Source organism: Phalangium opilio, unplaced genomic scaffold, assembly GCF_054372755.1.
Source record: "Phalangium opilio isolate 3A_F unplaced genomic scaffold, DU_Popi_V2 ptg000354l_1, whole genome shotgun sequence".
Taxonomy (NCBI): domain Eukaryota; kingdom Metazoa; phylum Arthropoda; class Arachnida; order Opiliones; family Phalangiidae; genus Phalangium; species Phalangium opilio.
Window position 1 is genome coordinate 1,170,681 of NW_028324229.1, and position 19,424 is coordinate 1,190,104.

Consider the following 19,424-nt stretch of genomic DNA (forward strand, 5'->3'; position numbering starts at 1 on the left):
AGTTTAAATACCCCTGCACTGCACCCGAGTCGCAACTTCGCAAGGAACTAAGCAACTAACACACAAAGAGGATAAGTTCGTCTGCTTTTTTAATTTGCCGCCCAAATCCCAATTTTAAAAATTGTCATAAGTAACTGATTTTCTGTCAGATTGGTCGGATTATTGTGATTAAAACTAAGTCGTATGAACATTACGGGATGATTGATATCTATGCAAGTTACATTTGCCTAATAATTATGGAGATTATCAACGATGGAGATTACTATCGCTGTGTCATCACTACAGGTAATTCATTTTATCTGCTTATAATACACATTTAATTAAGTTAGGCTTTTGACCGCATGAAAGTCAATGGGGATGACACGGAATTAGTTGAGGGCCAATAATCCAATAGCTTGTAACTTATTTAAGCACTATATTTTTGATAAACCTAGATAAGTAACGTATTTTGAGCACCCCGCCGCCGTTTCCTTATACAAGTGAAGTCGTCATTTTTCATAATAATTATTTTTCTGACGTTTAAAGTGATTCTTTTAAGTTGTTCCTAATTGTTTTTGGGGCAATTTTCTTACTTCCCATATAGCGGGGAAAGATGGGGATCTTTGGTTTTTGACGGATTTTGACACAAATTATCAGTTATAATAATTACGAGGCGTAAAAACGCAATTTTTTGACGCGAAAATTGTTTCAGAAAAATATTTTCTGGCTTGACCCGGCTATCTGGGGCTAAAAACTATAATTTTTTTTTCTTCTGTACTTTCAATGAGCGTTTTTTGTGAAGTATGGGTGCATATGAGGCCGAAACTAATGCGGTTTTAAAATTTCCCTTTGTATGTGCGGCTTACCAGGGCTATAGACCTCTATGATGAGCGTAAAAATTGACCGGGCGTTTAGAGTCAATCGTTATAATTCGATAATTATTGGGTCGAGGATTTTTGGCGAATTTTTCTCATTTTCTTTCGCGGTTTTTCTTCGTGATTTTTATTATTATTTTTCCCGCTGCCGCAAACTAAATACGCGAGATTCGTGCAAGGTTTTGTTATGTAAATTGACAGCTAGTTAAGATCCTAGTTATGCAATGACGTAAATTTTGAAATGCGTGTCCAGGGCATACTTTTACACGTCTGGATAATTTGTGGTTTATGGTATAATGCGTCAAACGAAGTTTCATGATAAAATGTTATAAAACCAGTGATTCAATAGACATATACAGGGTGTTTGTGAAAGGTCCATCAATAATGAAAGGGCGTATTTATTGGGCCATTTTGAGTCGAAAATGTTCTATGACATTTTTCCGTTCGGGCCACTGTTTTCAAGTTATGATTGGAGTAATTTACGGATGACCCCTTAAATTTAATTAAGAAATTGAAAGACAGCGCTAATTTAATGAAGGGGTCATCCCTAAAATATTCAAATCATAACTCGAAAACCGTGGCTCGGACGGCAAAATGTCATAGAACATTTTCGACTCAAAATGGCCCAATAAATACGCCCTTTCATTATTGATGGACTTTTCACAAACACCCTGTATATAAAAAAATTCGCCTGTAAGTTGTTTTTCCCTCAATAGTTACGTATTGGTTTTTGGGATTGAAGTCGGTTCGGTTCATATTATTCTCGACTCTACTTGAAATCTTTGAACTACGCAGATTCTTTTTCTAGTTTTAGTTGTCGTCTGCTTAGAGTCTTCGTTGTTATCAAATATCAACAACGCAGTTAAGTGTTAGCGTGTTTTATATTGTTATTTAAGTTAGCTCTACACGACTCACGATCGGAAAACGTTGGAAAACATCTGGAAAGACGTTTTTATCGGTCAAACCAGGTGACAATGCGGTTACTTGTACAGTTTTGCTCATAATGACAAAGGGACCATGAGCCAATCATATGTCCAGCTTTGCCAGTAAGTCACTTACAGCGCTTACTCTGTTGATATTAAGTTTTAAGAAATAATCGAGCCTATTTCACTACATTAAAATCGTTAGTATTTCGACCTCTGGTAGATAAATGTAGGCTTTAATATTTGTACCGTCGAAGGAAGGGTAAATTTATCTATCACATTTTCAAAGGATTACCAGTATTGTAGCGTTACAAAAGTTAATTCGTCAATCAGGCATGGGAAGAGGATTACTAATAGCCACGTTAAGTGATCTAAAACCGGAATAATTGCTTACAAATGAACTAAAATAACCTTTTAAATTAAATTTTCAATTTTTCAAAAACTTCCATGCAGACCAGTTCACGAGTTTAAGTCTTAATTAATTAACAATTAATCTTTAAGACAGCTACGAGGAGTACACCCTAGGCCTTTAAACTCATTAATTATTGTAAAGTTAATTCTAAAAAATACATCGACGAGTGATTTGAAACTGGCGGGTAGAGGTCATAGGTCACACACCCCTTCCATTCAACCACAGACGTACCAGGATATGCCATAGGGTGATCCGTATCACGTAGCGTGATTTCGTTGCGTGGAACGCGACCCGCGTGAATTGTATATATATGTATACATAGATATCCCTTTTCATTATGGAATCGTGAGTTCTTGATGAAGAATTTCTTATGTTCTTGTAAGCGTGGGGGTTGATAGGGACTCTCTGGCTTGTAAAATTAATGAATTATACCAGTTATCCCGCCCCCAAGCGTTTCAAAAAGGGAGGAGGCCAGCGCTCGGGTTCTATACGCGCTCGTGTCACGAGGTAAGGGTCAATCTCGCAATGACCCAAGTGACCTACCACATTTTTTTCCCGTGTAAAACATTCCCGTGGTATTTTTTTTTATTATATTTTCGAGTTAATCTCTATGAAGAGAGGCTTATTCGCACTGATGTTTTAAAATTTTCCTAAAGTTACACGGAATTCGCCTTATAACTATTCAGCGCCTCTTACGGAGGATCAGGAAACTACTCCCATAGAGACTGGGCAGTGGGTAGCTTATAAAGGTTTGGAGAATCACCGTCAGATGCCGTGACGCTCGAGCCACCTGGAGGTGATTCTGCGAACCTTAAGTTACCCAGTCTCTATGAGAGTAGTTTACAGACCCTCCTCCAGTGGCGCTGAATAGGAATAAGGCCAATTACTGGTCAAAACTGTCCTCGTAAGTGTATCAAAATGAAACCATAACTTAAATGTTACAATATATCCACTATTATGGCTCAAAATTAACATATCTTGAAGGACTATGTTACCCTCATTCCTGGTCCAATATACCTCAAACAGGGTTTCCACAGTACCTGGAAATTTCAGAGAAAACTCAAGGAAACCCTGTCAAAGTCGCCAAACTTACTCAAAAATTTAGACTTGATAATATAATGCGAACTGGTCTACTGGATTATACACCCACATTGATTTTGTTATGGATTTTCTTAAGCGGGCACGTAGGGCGATTTAGGAGAGAAAATAAAAAGCTTATTTTCTTTTTCTGGAAGGGGTTAAACGTTGTGGCGTAGTAATTACGCTTTGGGCCCCCTGTTGGCCCGCCATCATGCAAAACGCGCCGCACGTAGGCTTTTTTTAAAACTTTAAAAGCGTATAAAAATCTTTCGATAATTGATTCCCCCTGTAGTTAAGATGGGGAACCGCCCTGGCCCGAACCGCCCCGCGTACAAGCTAAAAGAACGCATCGAGGAAGCGGCCAAATGAACCCAAATTTTATTCCTAGATCAGATGGTTGACTTATAAACAGCTGTTGCTAAAGAATTCACGAAATCCCTGTCTTAGATCCAACGCGGCGATCAAAACATACCGTGTATAAGTTGTGGCTTGTTCGCATGTTCCCTAAACGTCACTACATACGTCACGAGCATGGTTGAGTCGTCAATCGCGAGAGGGACGTCACGTGATGTTAAACGTCACAAATGACGGCGTCTGGTATTCATTTTCTCTAGAAGCACCCTCCCCTTTAATACAAACACCTATTGTTTATGAGATTGAGAGGGAAATCACACTCGACCATTCATTAAAATTAAATAGAATTAATTAAATTTTCTCAACAATCTGATGTACTAATGCCATGATCGAAGAACTCATTCATTTAAATCATTTCTTAAAATATTTTAAAACGTGGAAGGGGGAATATCTTAACATAGGAGGGTGAAACCTGAAGAATTTTTAAAGTTCATTTTTTCCCGAATTATTGGCAAAATGTTTCAATTTTCCGGTTCCTTTTGCCAAAAATTACGTTTAAGCGTTGATTATTTTCAAGTTTTCGTGCCATGATATCATAAATTATTGAACTTTGAGACCCTTTAAATAAATGGTTTAATTCGATTCGTGTTTTTAGGGAGTAGGCTAAGTTATATTGTACTCTTTAGTCATGCTTTCTGAACTAGAAACCACGATTTTATATCAGTTAATCAATCCCACCCTTTCGTGCAAGGATCCCGTTTTTATTCAATTAATGAACTTTTATCGTTATATAGTCCAAGTTATCCTATGAGATACTAAAATATCATAATTAATTTTAAATTGGAATCTAGATAATGGGCTTGAAGTAATTTTTTAGCTTTCGAACGACGACCATTAGTATAGCCGAGAACCCAGCTTTAATGAGCCCAAATTCTTCTTTTTTCCAATGACGCTATGGAAGTTGGACTATTTAGCCGAAGAATTTTTGAAAAATTAGCTTTGATAAAAATCTAACCATATTTCAAGAAAACCAGGTTGAGATTACATTTATGACCGTCGATATTACATTTATGACCGTCGATATTACATTTATGACCGTCGATATTACGTTTATGACCGTCGATATTACGTTTAGGACCGTCGATATTACGTTTAGGACCGTCGATATTACGTTTAGGACCGTCGATATTACGTTTAGGACCGTCGATATTACGTTTAGGACCGTCGAAATTACGTTTAGGACCGTCGAAATTACGTTTAGGACCGTCGAAATTACGTTTAGGACCGTCGAAATTACGTTTAGGACCGTCGAAATTACGTTTAGGACCGTCGAAATTACGTTTAGGACCGTCGAAATTACGTTTAGGACCGTCGAAATTACGTTTAGGACCGTCGAAATTACGTTTAGGACCGTCGAAATTACGTTTAGGACCGTCGAAATTACGTTTAGGACCGTCGAAATTACGTTTAGGACCGACGTTATAACATTTAGGACCGTAAAGATTACATTTAGGACCTTTCAAAAATATCCCTGGTCACCCTAACAATTTTACCATGATATGATATCCAAAATTCTACTGAATGATATAATAAAAACAATGCTTAAATTAAGAATAAAATGACCACCAATCAACAATCGAGTCGATAATGACGTCAGTCCTTGATAAAATTTCAACTTTCAATTCCAGAACGCGAGAAACCTCTTAATTACACCGTCAAATTACGATTCATTTAGAGGACACATTACTTATCACGCGATATTTGGGAAAAACGGTGTAAATGGCCTCTTGGGAGTTCGATACTGTTTACAAAAGGGTCTGGGAAAGTCTCTCAATGAAGGAACCCATCCTTTTCCGGCGGCGTCACGTCATAAGAAATCCCTAAGTACTTTGTAAGGTTTCTTAAAAACTGATTAGCCAATCCAACCAAAACATATTATTCCGAAGCCATTCTGGTGTTATTTTTAAAAAACGAAGCTAAAATTAACCATAATCTTTGAGCTTAATTTACTTTTTTAAATCCATACTTTCATTCAATCTGTCCTTGCACTTGACCCTAAGGGTTTAATACCAACTTAACTTGGGATCGATTAAGTACTATTTTAATAATGTCTGAAGTATAAGATGCTTATTAACAAGATAAAGTGTCTGAGTGGAATACAAAGTCGCTGAATCGGTCGTGCGTGAAATTGTTAGTAGATTTTTTTTCTGGATTTCTTTTTTTTTTATTTTTTTATATGGGATGGGTTTGGGTATCGTAAAAGCTGATCACATCATTAACACGTTTGCCGTTAGATGATGGTAAGAAAAAGTGAAAGTGAAATGGAATATATGTGGAAAGAAATATTGTTTGGTTTCCGAGAAATTTTTATTTTGAAGCTTTTAGCTTACTTCACTGTGACTTTAAAGGGAGAATGGCATAGGGAACTTTTCTTACATATATTTTAAGTTTCAAAATGTTGAGTTTTAATATAATAAACGTATTTTTTTTTTAGTTTTAAATATAAAAATCGCGAAAGTTATTGAAGTTAAACATTTAGCGATCGCCGCTTCTTGTTCTGTCATTTCATACTCCCTTTAAGAAAACGTTTTAGCAATCTACCAGAATACCCCTTAAGGCCTTTTCTTGTTTTATTTCCATTTATGTACTTTCTAATGTACACTACATTTTATAAAGCTACCTTAAATATTTTAGAATAAAATTCCCTGGTTTTTTCTAATTTATTCGATATCTGATTGCGGATTTTTTTTTTTTTATTAAAACTAGTTTTAACTTGATTTTGATTCCTATAGACTAAAATAAATGTTCTCCGTACAGATTTTGATGATATAATTGATCGTGACGTCACTGGGATTATTAAAGTGGACCAATAGTCATTAATCATGAAAAACATCGGAGTTTCAGTCAAGTTAAGGCAGCCTCGACCTCGTCGATTAACCTTTTAATGAAGTCTCACTAGGCAATACGTGTTGGAACTTGAACTGAGTAAGCTTTATTGTTGAAATTTATCGTACATCTCATAATTTCGTGAATTTATTCAATTTTGCTATGAATTTTGCTTTGGTATAAACAAACTCTTTTTGAGCTTCACTTTCAAAAACTGCATTTTATATTGATAACGTTGTAATTCAATATTCATGGGAAAATTTGTTTTAAACTGCATTTTATATTGATAACGTTGTGATTCAGTATTCATGGGAAAATTTGGTTAATTCACGCTTTATCACGTCATCGTTGGCGCGTGTTTAGCTTCATAAATATCTAATTTAAAGATGACGTATGGATTATTTTAAAAAGTTGAGATTTTTATATATTGGTTTAAAAACAATTTAGTTAATTAGTTTCTGTAATTGGGCTTCATTAGAAAATTATTTCATAAATTTTGGAATTTAATCCAAAACTACATCAAGATTTGCTCCGATTAACACTAAAATCTAATCAACTATTAAGAGCTATGTACTTTAACTACCTTCAAAATTTCAAAGCATTTGAACTAAAACTATTTAAGTTTTAATCGCTCAAAGATATTTATCTCGCACGAGGCCAAAAGGTTTTGACTTAAAAAAAAATCAAGCAATATTATTCTATATTGACACTTCAAAAATATTCTCTTTGATTTTCAATAAGAAATTCAATAACGGTTAAAAACGTTAGAGTCAAATAAGTTGAAGGCAATCCAGGTTTGAATAATCACGAATGCATTGCGAATTCATCTCTTCGAAAGTCTCCTCTTTTATCTTTGTTGCGTGGAACTTTTTAAAAAGAATCAACTTCTGACGTATATTAGCAGCTTAGTTAGAAGACAGACAATCGGTGTATGATGTCAGTATATATTTTACTTTTTATGCCTTAACCGAACGAACCTCTTTTGAGTTTAAGAAATGAAGAAAAAGATGAATGGTTGCTGGAATCAGTTCCGTAGTTTTAAGTAATTGATTTTTTTATTCTCTTGCATTCTTCTTTACTGATGTACTTTTTTGAAATACTGAGAAGTTAAAACCGTTTCTCACGCCATCCACGGAGTTCACATTTACAAATTTAACTGTTCATACGTAATCAGGTTCGGTTATTCCCGCCAAAATTATTTAGGAATAATTTCAATAGAAACATTAATACATCGATTTTTTTCTGCTTTGAATCTTTAAACGCTCATAGTCCCCATACTAACATCTGATTGAAGTTAAAGGGCAGGGCTAAAAACGTCGCTAGCTCCTTTTTGCTCGCATATCATTGGTTATTCGAAAGAATATGATGTTTTCTTTATATATATATATATATATATATAAGAACTTCCATCAAAATGATATAAAGAATGGGTAGATTTTACTGCTGACTAAAATTTTTGTAGCACACTAGGAGCGAAGGCACTCGCCGTTGCCCGTCAGCCCGTCGGGACATTTTTTATTACTTTTCACGCGGACATTATTCCATAAAGAAGGGTTTTTAAGTTTTTGGCAACAAATCGAACCCAAAAGACCATTCAACTCGTCTATAGGTTAAAGGAAACCAGTGAACTAAATATTTGTGAAATCGGTTGAAACGCGCGGACTTTGTTGCATTGAGAAGATTTTTTACATTTCTGGGCGCCATTTTTTAAGATAGCTGTGGATTGGAAAAATCTTTCTTAGTACGCGCCTACTACTTATAAGTAACGTTCCTGCAAATTTTCAGCCTTCTAGGGCAAGCGCTTTGGGTTGGACGTTGATTATCAGTCAGTCAGGACTTTGATTTATGTAGATATAGGTATAACTCTGTTGTGGAGCGTATAGGTCACAAGCTGCATCGATATCACATGATTTCTAAGCACAAATAAATTACGCCTGGTGCCAGGGTGACGTTTTCTACAGCTCCTCCTCTTTATTTCAAGCAGAAAGGTCCAGAAAATGGCCTCTTTTATATTCCATTTTTGAAAATTCTTGATACAACTAATGACAATTCGAGCCTTTGATTCTTTAGCTTGTAGTGTATTGCAGATTAAAGATGGGATTTGGGAAATAATCGTCTTTGTTCTAGAATTTTGAACATTGGTTTTAAATTCCTCTTGTTAAAACACACGAATTTATTTTAGTTGGCGAACTAAATTTATAAACAAAACGTCTCAGGGAAATCTAAGATTCGAAATAGGGCATTGCGTGATGCGATGCGATGCGCGATTCTCGCCTTTTATCTAAATTTGACCCTGCAGACTAAACTCACGCACTTTAGGGGTCTTATCTGTTTGGCTACCCAATTGAATATAGTAGCTCTCTCACCTTCACCTATCTGTTTACGCTACCTTAGCTAAAGGGATGCTGGAACGCCATGCACCAACTGATAGTTGAAAATATATTTTGTATAATTAAGAAACTGCAAGACAATTATTTCTAATTTAATTAATACCTAAAACAATCAAATCATAGCTCAAAAACAGTGTCCCTTGTGGCAAAATGGAGATAGAAGGTACATTTTCGACTCAAAATCGTACACCCAAAGAACATCGCCCTTAATTTATGCCAGACACCAGGGATATAAGTAATTTAAGGAGCAGGAATGGAGAACAGAATAATCTGGGCGCCCTTCTAAGTCCCGCCCCCCCTCCCCGGGACGGAGGGGTATGAAAGAAGAGGCGGGTCATAGCGAAAGAGGTAAAATGGAAATACGTATTTTTCGCAAATGAGCAACGTCATCAAAACGTGAGACAATAAGATAATTTAAACTTTTCGTTACGTGTTGAAGGGAGGGGCTCTATACTGGGCTGAGAGTCGGACTGAAGTAAAGGCTAACTGTTCTCCATTCCTACTTCTAATATGAAATCTATCCCTGCAGACACCTTGTACATATATAAATGAAAAATGTTTCTATACATTTCGCCATCCCTTTTGAAATCGTAATCTGTTGTTCAAACGCTTGCTTCTTCAGTACTGTTCAGGGTGCACTGACTGCGCTGCGTTGCGTTGTTTCTTCCCGGTTTTGATGGCGCGATCCATCTTAAACTTAATCCTATTATTAGAAATTGGATCAAACCACCCACATCAAAACTGTTATAAATCTTTTCTTTTCTTTTCGATCGTGTTGCGTTTCCCGATTATATATACTTTTATTATTATTTTATAAAAGCGAGATATTTCTCGCCCCTGCAATGAATGCGCCACGTAACCCATTACCCATCATAATTTACCCCGCAACCAATATTTAGACCAGTGAAAATAGAATTCGTGATGAGAACCCAAAGAATTTCTTCTTAACACGCTTAAAGAATGAAATTAACTCGAAATTATAGAGGAATAAACTTCAAGGTTTGGTTTATATAAACAACAGGGAACCCAACGGTCCTATAATTCCTCTAAAATTGTATATTTTTGAACCTGTCCTATATTATCGTATAATTTCATGAAAGGTCCTACAATATCCTATAATTTCATGAAAGATCCTCTAATATCCTATTATTTCATGAAAGGTCCTTTACTTTTGATTTAGTCGAAGTTTTCGTATAGTTTAGCATCAAACTGATCAAAATTAAGTTATTTTTTCGAGATTTCATTTGACTAGACAATCAAAATTGCAGAGCTCGCTCAGAATTTTTGTATATTATATTTTAATTAAGTTCCTCTTTTCAAATTAAAATCCAATTTCTTATCTCTTTGAGATTTTTCTACATAGTTTAATCCAAAAAGTATTATATATGAGTATTTTACATCCTATATTTTCCCATAAAATCCTATAATTGCGGAAAAAAATTCCTATTTATCCTATAAGGAATTTAATTTAATTTTTTTTGCTGGGCTTTCTGAATTGATACACCTTTAAAACCCTCCTAATCGATTTATAACTTACAATTAATCCACTCGTAACATTTTGCCAACCTTAACAACTCACGAAAGTGCCCCTTCCTTCATACTCCCGAATTCTTAGACTTCCTTGCTTGGCACAAGTCTTATAGTCCTCGTAATAAACAGGCCGTTTCTAGAAACCTTATGATGAATAGTGTTGGTTTGTCTCAACAACTCGGTTCTCGAAGTTGACCCCTTCATAGCCGAATCAGGGGTCAGTTTTTTATATATTTATTTTTAAATGAAATACCTGCAGGAGAATTTCATTTTTGACCCACGGTGCTTCGATACCTGGTTGCGCGGCATGCAGTTTCAACACGATTTACGATTTTATAATTACCCCCATTTTCTTAATTTTTTAGATGCCCCGGGCTTATTTTAAACTACTTGAATGCTTTCTAAGTGGTTTTAGTAGCAAGATGCTAAGATAATGTGTAGTTAATCTTTAACACATTTATTTTCAAGCTTCAACTTCACTTGTATATTTGTGCCCACATATGTACCAAACTTTTGACGTAACAACGGTGTAAACTTAACTTCCGGTACGATTGAACTGCTTGAATGGTTTTTAAGTAGTTTTATAGTACTTATCAAGATGCTAAGTTAATATTATTATTATTATTATTTTTCAATCTTCTACATGACTTGTTTTGCGCTTTTGTGCTCACATATGTACCAAACATTTGATTAAAACTAACTTCCCAAAGACGTTGGGTAGGGCCAAGAAGGGATATCTAGTTTATTAGGGAGAAGGTATAACACGCCCAAGTATTCGCGCCATAGTCCCAGTCCCCCTTTCAAAATACATAGGGGGACGTAAAAGGAGGTCAGGCTATTTCGCCTCTCCTCAGTCGGAAAATAGGTAATTTTCGTCATTCGCGTCGCGCTGACGTGAGTTTTCAAGAACCAATGAGATGCTGGTTGTAATTTAGAGGCGGGGATTAACTCCGGACCTACTATACGTTTGGACTGGAGATAAAGCTAGAAATGTGGCGAATTTGTACCTTCTCCCTAATAAACTAGATATCACTTCTTGGTAGGGCTACAACGTTACCAGTCCAGTAAAGTCCTTTGTTTGATGTCATATCATAATTTAACATATTTGTGGTCCACATACCCATATCAATGTTCCTTTTGAACACAACACTATTTAATCCCGAATTTTGAAAAGGGTGTTTTTTAAATATAATTTTTAATAATTTTTTCTAAATCCAAATAACAGGTGTACATTAACTATGCGTTTAACTTATTCTCACTCGAAAATTAATATTTAAATAGCCAATAATTTTAACGAACTACAAGGTCTTTTAAATCTACTATCTTTCCCACTTATATAAATATGAACTAAAAAAATCCAATTATGTAAAAATCAAACTTAATCGAAATATACTAGAGTGTCGGGAATGCAGGATACTATAGATATACAGGGTGTTTCTGATAAGCCTAGTATAAATTAAACGGGTATTCTTTGGGAAATCGATTTTGAGTCGAAAATGTGATATACTTCTATTGCCATTTTGCCCTAAGGGACACTGTTTTCGAGTTATGATTTGACATGTGTTTTAGGAATGACCCCTTAATTAAATTAGAAATCCTTGTCTTATTCAGTTTCTTAATTAAATTCAAGGGGTCATCCGTAAAATACTTTGACCAATCTTAACTCGAAAACAGTGTCCCTTGTGGTAAACAAAATGGAGATAGAAGTTACATTTTCGATTCAAAATCGTAAACCCAAAGAACATTAGTCTTAATTTATGCCATTCAGACTTATCAGAAACACCCTGTATAATATCGTATTGACCTTGCCCACCAAGATCTCGTTAAAAATTTTAAATTAAAAAGCTCTTTTTTTATTTTTAATACGTATATGATATCAGCCTAGTCCGGATTCAGTCGACCATTTAAATGTCTAAAAACGGGCGCCTTATTATTGACAGCTTGTCTACCATTTGAGCGATGAAAGTGTTGTTCATTTTTGTTCTGTCCCTTGTCTAAAGTTGACTGATCACTTTCGTCCAAAAGAGTGGGCCACTATGATCAGAGATATAATAAATAAATATAAAAATTATAATCACAATTACACGGGGCGATATTCTAGAGATTTTCCTTGTGAATGATATTTGAATGAATGAATGGTTTATTTGCTTTCTTATACAAAGATCCCTTTTATAACAGGGAGGAGCCATTATTCATTGGAAATGTTCCATAAGTTTGTCACTGGTTACAAACTGGAGCTTGCCATGAAGTGATTGAAGTAGGTCATAGATTGTTGTAAAGCGACGCCTGGTGAGACGCAGTCAAAGGCTTAGTTCCATAAGTTTGTCACTGGTTACAAACTGGAGCTTGTCATGAAGTGACGTAGGTCATAGATTGTTGTAAAGCAACGCCTGGTGAGACGCAGTCAAAGGCTTAGTTCAGTAAGTTTGTCACTGGTTACAAACTGGAGCTTGTCATGAAGTGACGTAGGTCATAGATTGTTGTAAAGCGGCGCCTGGTGAGACGCAGTCAAAGACTTAGTTCCATAAGTTTGTCACTGGTTACAAACTGGAGCTTTTCATGAAGTGACGTAGGTCATAGATTGTTGTAAAGCGGCGCCTGGTGAGATGCAGTCAAAGGCTTAGTTCCATAAGTTTGTCACTGGTTACAAACTGGAGCTTGTCATGAAGTGACGTAGGTCATAGATTGTTGTAAAGCGACGCCTGGGTAGGCGCTGTCAAAGGCTCAGTACAGACTAAATAGAAATTAAGATGGACTGTGAAACTGAGTGTAGTCAATTCTGGTGTCGTTCTCGCTCTAGCTCTCAGTAAGTTTCTAGAATTCTGAAATATAGGACGTGTCATACTTGTGGAACATATCTTATAATCTTATGTTTATACTTATTTTTAATATCCATGATGAAAGTAGATTATTACACTTTTAAATCAAGATTATATTTTCTATGTATTAATATTATATATATGAGATGGTTATGGGGTACGTTTTACAGAAATTATTGTCTTAAAGGAAAATTAAATATAGAAAGTTGAAGTATCTCATCTATTAAGGAATTGTTTAATCCTTGGTGGTGGGGCGAGACCCTAATATTTTTTTCAAAATTAGTTTTAATCCGTAGTTGATAATTGAATGTTGTCAACAATTAAAGTTTTTAACGCCGTTTTTTAAAGGTCAGATCAGCTAAAGCGATAACACGTGATTTGTATCGCAAATTTTTCATTTACGTCAAAGGAAGGATTTGTGTCATTAAAAGCAAGGCGTTGTTCGCACCCCTATCTTTATTTAGTTTTAGTTAAAATTTTTTCTTATTAGAAACGAGTCGAGATTAAATTTATTAATTTATTAAAAGAAATTGATAATAATTCAAACAGAGGGTGACACTTAAGATAAAGTTCCTACCCATTTTTGTGGGTAATAGAAATTATTCAATTTCTAATTAGGCCCTGTTAGTGTTTGATACGCCCATTCTTGGCCACACATGCTGAATTCTAAACTAAAAATGCTCCAATTCGGTTTTTATTTTATTTTTTTATTTTTTTTGGGAAAAGTGTCAAAGCCTGTTTTGTGCTCGTGACAGTTTAAATAAAATGAAAATTATCCACGATCTTTAACCATTTTATTCAAATTGAGTCTATTTATTATAAACTCCACCCTTAGGATGTTTGACATTTTTATTTATTTATTTATTTTTTTCGAATTTTCGATTTATTGACTTATGTCATGTTATGGCGTCGCCTTGTCCAATTTTCGAACCATTTTTAATTTTTCATTAGAAGATATAAAAGCTACCCACAATCTCGGTAAATTTTTAGGTAAACACTACGTTTATATCAAGTTATTTTTATTCAATTTAAAAAGGAAATTAATTCCAAAAATTTTATTTAATTTTACGGTATTCCATCAGATAAACAAATCGTTTATTTGAATAGAATAAATATAGTAACGTTATTGAATAGGTCTCACCAAGGACCACCTTTTCAACAGAGTTTACGACAATTATTAATAAAACAGACATATTTTTTATTATTATTAATAAAATATTGAAAAAATATTCGTTTAGCTCATCACCACTTTCTTGAGAATCTCGGTCAAGGGTAATATAATTTTCACGTATAAATCTTGCAAAATTTAAAGGAAAAGTTGAGGTTGCATTGTATTATACCTTAAAAGAACAGCCTTTTTCTAAATAAAAAAGGAAAAATATTAAAAAAGAAATAAATTATTTCTTATTATAAAATAATTAGCATTTAATAGGTCTTAAAAAAATGGACTACTGCGCCATCCGCCATTGGTTTAGCGGCGTCTGCTAAATCGAACCTCTTACCCCTACGGGATTGGTTCAATTCTCACAGGGTTGGGGGTAAGAGGTTCGGGGTAGCAGACGAATTAGATGCTAATTATTTTGTAGTAATTTGTTTTTAATTTTATATTTAGAAAAAGGCCGTTCTTTTAAGCTATAATGTTTTATTATTTTATATGAACCTTTCCTTTAACCACGACAAAAGAAAGGCAAATTACTCTCAAAAAACCCCAAAAATACTAAGTTAGATTAAATCTAAATATATGCAAATATCCATCTCGGTATGAAATAAATCCTATCCTTATGTAGGCCTACAAAAGATTTTTTAAATAGGGTTCAATACATACATCAAAGTCATTTTCAAAAAAGCTAACATCGTGTGTCGAACGAATTTCCATAAAGGTTATTGATGACACAAGTTCTCTTTATTTTATTTTTTCTTCAAACCTACGTCGTAGTTAATTGTTTTTTAGGCCTGTTTCAAAATAAATGATCCTGTTTTACGACAAGATCCGATTGACTTTTAAAAGGGATAATAGATCTTAATTCTATAACCGGTAATAAGGACAATTTATTATTACGCTTAAGGTATTCTATTAGTTTCGTAATGAAAAATAATTACAAGCAAAATGAATTTTGAAAACCAACCGCAAAGTTCTGGCACGATTAAAGGTAAAGTTAGGGTAACATAACGTTATACCAGGGATAGATTTAATTTTAGAAGTAAGAATGGAGAACAGAGTAATCTGGGCGCGCGTCAAAGTCCTGGACCCCCTTCCACGGGACGGAGGGGTATGAAATCTGAGGCGGGTCATACCGACAGAGATGAAATGGAATTACGTATTTTACGCCGTCCCCGTCAGCAACGTCATCAAAACGTAGTTTAAGTGAGCCAATAAGATGATTTATATTTCCCATTATGTGTTGGAGGGAGGGGCTCTATACTGAAGTAAATATTTACCGTTCTCCATTCCTACTTCTAAAATTAAATCTATCCCTGGTTAATCGTACTTTTCCTTTAAGCCTCGTCGAAAGATGACTGCACTAAATATATTTTTATTAATGATGGATGAAGATGCGGTATTTCTTAGGACTTATCAACGTGTTTTTAAAATGATATTGAGTCGTTAAATGTTTCTTCTTTTAATCTTGGTAACGCCTTCGTGGATTTAACACTAATATTAAATATGATTGAGTTTTAGAATGTTGATATATCGATTATCATTACATTTTAATACAACTTATTTAAAAGTTAAAAAAAAAGATAATAAATTATTTTCTCAAAATTGAATTTTATATTCAGTATATAGTATAAATTTAATAATATTACCTTTGGAAATTAAGTATATTATAATTGCTAATTAATCGTTAGTAATGATTGAGTAAGCCTCTATATTTATCCTGACAAAATTAAATTATAATTAAAAAAAATATATAGAAGAAAAAACCAGTAAATTCATTACCACCCTTAATTCACCAAAAACCCATGCCAGAAAAACGGCTGTATATTTCTTTGTTTCCAATCAAGGTAAAAATGGTTTTGTTGCCAAGTAAGTAAGTAAGGCTAAATCCCCTCTCATATATTTAATTAAAGGAATCTTCCTTGGCATTGAAGAAGATTTCTGTCGGTTTCCGCCTTTTCTTAATTTTATTTCCAAGTCTTTGTTGGAAGAATAAGAAAATGAGACGCGCAAAAGACAGAACGTGGATAATACCACAAGTTTATTAGATATGTTCCATAAGTATTACACTACCTATATTTTTTTTATAAAAAAAACGTCTTGGTTTGGACCAAGGCCGAAAAAACAAACGATATGTGTGAGGTATATCAATTGACTGAAGTTCAGATATTGAAATTTTTTTTATTATTATTTTTATTCCTTTGATCCTTAATCAATATTTAGTTTAATCAACTAATTTTACTGTTAATCAATCTATTCCCTCTAAATTCATTTTTAAAAAATTACATATGTACGCTTTTTCAAGAATAATTCCATTTTCCGAAAACATTTTATTATGAAATTAATTATTTTGAAGGGAGTACGTGTTGAGGAATAGGAATATTTTAAATATTCTACTAAGTATTTAAAAAGAGCAAGCGATCTTTGACATAACTCGAAAGGAAAATGTACTGAGAGGTAGTTCGAAAACGACGATAAAATTTACTACACTCGGGTTTTCAATCCATCTTCCTATTTAGTCTGTACTAAGCCTTTGAAAGCGCCCAGTCACCAGGCGTCGCTTTACCTCGAATCTATGACCCATTTCAATCACTTCATGACAAGCTCCAGTTTGTAACCAGTGACAAACTTATGGAACATATCTTATAAGCTTATGATAATATTGAAGTAAAAACTGATTCTGTTTCTTTAATATCGTGGCATTTGTATACTTCGTTAGTTAGCCTTGAAGGAAGCCGATTAAGAGGGTCGAGTTCGGCTCTAGATTACGCACATTGGTGCATACGGTGGCGTATTCTCACCGGGAATTTTCTGTGTCCTATTGAGATCTTCAAACAAAGGCTTTTGTTATTTAGGCGCTGCCCCAAATTGTCCATTTCGTCAAGGTCGAATAACTCTACCTTAGCATACTTATACTTTCTCGTGTCAAGTACTTTCCCTGGTTTCGTTGAAATTGGGGATCGTTCTCATTGCGGAATAACAATTGCCATAGGCTGACCCCGTCATAATTTTTAATTATTATATGTTTAAAGTATGACACTACCTATACTTCGTAATGCTTGAGACTTACAGCTCGAGCTAGTTCGAGAACGACAAGCGAGAATTGACTACACTCGGTTAATTTTGCAGTCCATCTTCGTATTTAGTTTGTACTAAGCCTTTTTCAGCGCCTCACCACGATAGGCTATGAAGTTTCACCTATACGTGACTTCATGACAAGCTCCAGTTTGTAACCAGTGACAAACTTATGGAACGTATCTTATGATCCTAGTATAGGAAAACAGACTTTATCTTTCTTTGCACGTACGATTACCGTTGGCTCAATTAATTTCTTACTGGGTTAACAATTAAAGTTTTGAATTAGTGAAAAATCTTTGCGACCTAACAAGTGTTTGTTGACACACCCTTATATACAGGATTTTAATGTCTCGTTTTGGTTTTTATTTGCTGTTAACGATTATCGTCATCCTAGTTAGGCTTACGTCAATCTCTAATTAAATATGTGAATTTACTAATGATATATTTAATTGTATTTTTATTTTCCAGGAATTTTCATTGAATTCTCGACAAGCAAAACGTACAAAATATGGATTATTTGAAAATATACTGATGAATCCCCAAAGTTATCCAAAAATCTCCATAATCTAAATGTAAGTGTACTAAAATTTGGTTATTTTGAACTATACCCTGACTAGTCACTTAAAACAAAAGTTGAATTTAAAACAAATATGAACAAAACCTCGTCTATAATATAATCCGTCATTCTGGGGGATAAGTATAGACATGTCAAAGGTCACCGTGGAAAGGGGTGCGACCTTGAATATCATCATATATACTTATTCGGAAAAGGTCCTGATTGTTTCCAGTTGCCAACAGAATTAAAAGAAAAGATATCCGTAATATTACAGAAACAAACGAACCCAAAGCTATGAAAGATTGATTGGCAATATTCGACTCTTGAAAAAATTCGAATTCCTTAAAATGCATCACACATAACTTCGGTTTAACCAATTTTTTACAAGAAGAGTCAGAGACGGCGGGTGCTTTATGACGGCATACTTGAGTCGACCTATTGTTCCTGGCGTGGGGAGGCGATTAACCAAAGCCCTATTGACATCTCCGAACGTTCTGAGACTTTAGAAGAAAAACTATAAGCCCAATATCATAAAAGGATATTCCGTTCTACGCCTCGATGTCAAGGTTATATCTTTCTTTTAGACTATAGTGTCCTTTAAGATTATCCACGGCAGAAGGCGAGTTCTACGGCATAATGATAATGAGGAATAATGGCTATAGTCGAACTTACCGGAGCAATTAGAAGGAAAGACTATACACGCATAGAGGAATTTTTTTCTTCTTTCTTGTCTATATGGGCCTCTACTTATTGTCGTGACTGACTTAATGGACGGGGAATCTTCGACTTCGGGGGTGGTAGGTAGGGGTTTCTTCAACAAAATATAGTTATTATCCTTCCATAGGGTTAATTATTAATTGGGCTAGGTATGCTTGGAGACTTTGCCAGGTTGCTTTACTTTTATTATACTTAAACGTGGGGGGTTATTTATTTTTATGGGAAAACTAATTTTTATATGTTTGTAAACATTATGAACTTTTTTAATTGTTGGATACGAGTACGACGCAAGTTTAAAATGAAGCAATTATTTCCAATTTTTTTTTTCACTCATCCGCTCTGGCAGCTTCTCAATATTTTGAGCTTAAACGATCTAATCTTATAAGTTGAATTTTATCCATATTTTGAGCAGGATTTCCTCGGTATTTTGAGTTTTAATTCGCCAATATTCTAAGCTCAGTTTTTTCAATATTCCGGAGATAAACATCCCAAAAATATTGAGCAGAATGTACGCGGTATTTTGAGCTGAATTTATCAGTATTTTGAGCTCCAATGCGCCAATATTCTAAGCTGAGATAGAAGGATTAAACTTGCCCAATATTTTGAGCATGATTTCCTCAGTATTTTGAGCTCCAATGCGCCAATATTCTAAGCTCAGATTTTTCA

At 34.6% G+C, this 19,424-nt stretch overlaps 1 long non-coding RNA gene across 3 annotated transcripts in view; it reads left to right on the plus strand.

Moving 5' to 3' along the window:
* The first annotated feature begins 24 nt into the window (after positions 1 to 24).
* LOC149602674 (uncharacterized) overlaps positions 25 to 19,424 on the plus strand; it is a 72,192-nt gene continuing 52,792 nt past the window's right edge. For 2 of the 3 annotated variants that reach the window (XR_016377844.1, XR_016377842.1), the window contains exons 1-3: positions 25 to 285; positions 6,441 to 6,608; positions 17,954 to 18,057. This is a non-coding gene — a long non-coding RNA (uncharacterized LOC149602674). Of the gene's footprint in view, positions 286 to 1,708; positions 1,901 to 6,440; positions 6,609 to 17,953; positions 18,058 to 19,424 lie in introns of those variants that run through there. The other variant, XR_016377843.1, reaches the window with a different exon arrangement.